This window comes from Corvus brachyrhynchos, unplaced genomic scaffold (assembly GCF_000691975.1).
Source record: "Corvus brachyrhynchos isolate BGI_N302 unplaced genomic scaffold, ASM69197v1 scaffold26, whole genome shotgun sequence".
Lineage (NCBI taxonomy): Eukaryota > Metazoa > Chordata > Aves > Passeriformes > Corvidae > Corvus > Corvus brachyrhynchos.
Genome location: NW_008239324.1, coordinates 8,475,787 through 8,478,249, shown reverse-complemented (window position 1 = coordinate 8,478,249; position 2,463 = coordinate 8,475,787). Strand labels below are relative to the sequence as shown.

The 2,463-nt window shown below is 42.8% G+C and overlaps 1 protein-coding gene across 1 annotated transcript in view; it reads right to left on the bottom strand.

Moving 5' to 3' along the window:
- The window catches only part of IRX3 (iroquois homeobox 3), a 9,971-nt gene that overhangs the window by 3,577 nt on the left and 3,931 nt on the right, over window positions 1–2,463 (bottom strand). The window lies entirely within an intron of this gene.

Here is a 2,463-nt window from a genome sequence, read left to right as displayed (position 1 = left end):
CGGCCGTCCGCACTTTCAGCGCCTCCCGCAAACTCCGGCAGACATGGGGGGGAGCCGGGGGTGCGCGGAGGCCGCGGGCTCCCTCCTGTCCTCGGCCGCCGCGGTAAACGATCCGATCTCTTCTTTCTTCTCTCACTTTTCCTATTGATCTGAGTGGACCCAGGTCAGGTCCTAACAGATTGCCTGAGATTATTGGGACTCTGGGCTCTGATTGACATTTCTAGTCTCTCACAAGCCCCTCCTATTTCTTTTAAGTCTCTCTCTCCCTCTGCCTCCCTCTCTCTCTCATGCCCAGAGCTCGCTCTCGCCGGGTTTGTCACTAGCTGCTTTTTTTTTTCCCCTTTTTTTTTTTTTTCTAAATCTGTTTACTGACGTCGCGATCTTTTATTTGAGTTGCTTTCAAATCTCGTTTTAGCGATCGCCAATCAGTTGTGTGTTTTACAAAGGTTTAACCCTGCCTCATGGTATTCTAATTATATAGAGATAGATTTAGATATAATTTCTTTCTTAGCCCACTCTCACTCAGAGCATAGGAAGCCGGGGTGTCATTTGTGAACGGTACACGAGAGGGACAGGGAAAAGTTGTGACATTTAAAAAATAAAGGCTCACACCAACACCATCCCCCAGTTCCCCTTTTCAGGTTTTAAGATTTACAACCTTTCCTTGCCCGGAATAATTTTGTTTTCTTTATTAAGATATTCCTTCCTTCCCTTCCCCCTCTTCGGCCCTTTGAGGGTTACATCTCCTAATATAGATTTAAAAGTCTATTGCATTTTTTAAAATTTGCATTTCCAGAACTACCTTGAAAAATTTCCTAATGTACTGGATCTTTAAGGAGTTCTCTACATTTTGTCTGGGCTAACAGTGCGCAGATACAGTGGAAAAGCTAAGTTAATTTTCCTCCTAATAAGGGACTTCAAAGAGTTGTAGGTCACAATTTTACATCAAAGGCAGAAAAGAAGGCAAATTAAAATCTTAACAAAGGAGAGACGGGAGCAGCCCTCTGGGCCATTAGTAAATAAGTGGTGTGAAAAAAGGGACAATGACAGGCACTGGAATTAAACTCATTAACACCTTTTTGTCTTGGTGCGAAATCTCTAATTAGGAAATTTATGATCATTTTGCTTATTCCCTCTGTTCTGAATCACTACAAGGCTAAGAAGGAAGTACCTGGTACGTGCAACATTTGCAAAGGGAGCAGTGGCACGGGTTTGTAAGGAACTGTTGGGAAGAAGTCAAGATACGGTTTAATTACAGAATAGGGTTTGGGTTTTTTTATGATCCACATATTTTAAATTACGATTTGTATTTTTTTATTGATGTTGTTGTTGTTGCACCCCCCTCCTCCCCTTTTCCTTCTCTGAAACCAGCGTGAGTTGCAATTTAGCCTTTTAAGAGTAGTTAAAATACAGTTCAATCACGGCGCGTCTTTGGCAAGCGCCGGTGTGCCCTGCTCCGCTGATGTGGGCACAGGAAGAGCCTGGGCTGGAACCTAAAAAGTTCACACAACATGTGGGGAGAGGAGACCTGAACCTGCCACCGTTATCTGCTTTTTAAAATACTCGGTGTTTAACTAAAATAAAAAGTTTGAAAGGTCTTTTCAGGAGTTGCGGCTGAAGGAGAGCCGTTTAACCGTATTCCCCTCTCTTCCTAAATACTCTCTGGATTTATTGCCTTTAAAATATGATTTAGGTACAATATAACCACTGTGCCCACAGTATGGATTTTTATAACTACATTTCTTTAAAAATGAAATTCATGTCAGATTATGCAGTTAAAGGAATCGACCTTGATAGCTTGCTATAATAAAACTGTATCAGCTTGTAATAAATGCGGATTATAGCAAAGCAAGCTCCAGAATTAAAATTCCCTGAATCAATATATGAAAATCTGTAGGAAACATCTCTAATCGTATTAAGTTCATCTTTATAGCATTTCATATCTGCTAATCTAGTGCAAAAACAACTCTGGGTTAGAAGAATTTATTTTCTTCTATTCAACGTTGGTGCTTTTGACAGTACAATGCAGGGGAGATAATATTAAATTCAGTTATAAGTTTATTTCTTTTTTACTCAGAAGGAAAACAGGCAGTGAACGCCGCGTCCTGATGTGCTTTAAACTTTTCTGTAGAGGCAGCGCTTGCTGGGGCGACGCGATGTCGAGGGGGTCGGCGGAGAGTTTGGGTGCAGACCACAACTTTTAAAAATATCTACTCCGGAGAGAAAAGGGGCGGATATGACAATTGGGATAAATCCGTTGCCGTCTGATGCGGTCGTGCTCGCCACTCCGGCGTTACAGTCGGGCTGTGTCCCCCACGCGCGGGCACGGGAGTACACACGTGTCCCACAAAACTGGACCCATCTTTTTGTGGCTGCACGTCTGGTGCGGAGTGTCAAAGATGGCGGGATTATTTTCTGATTTTTAATCAACAGCACAATCAATATGAGTTCGTCCCCGTGGGA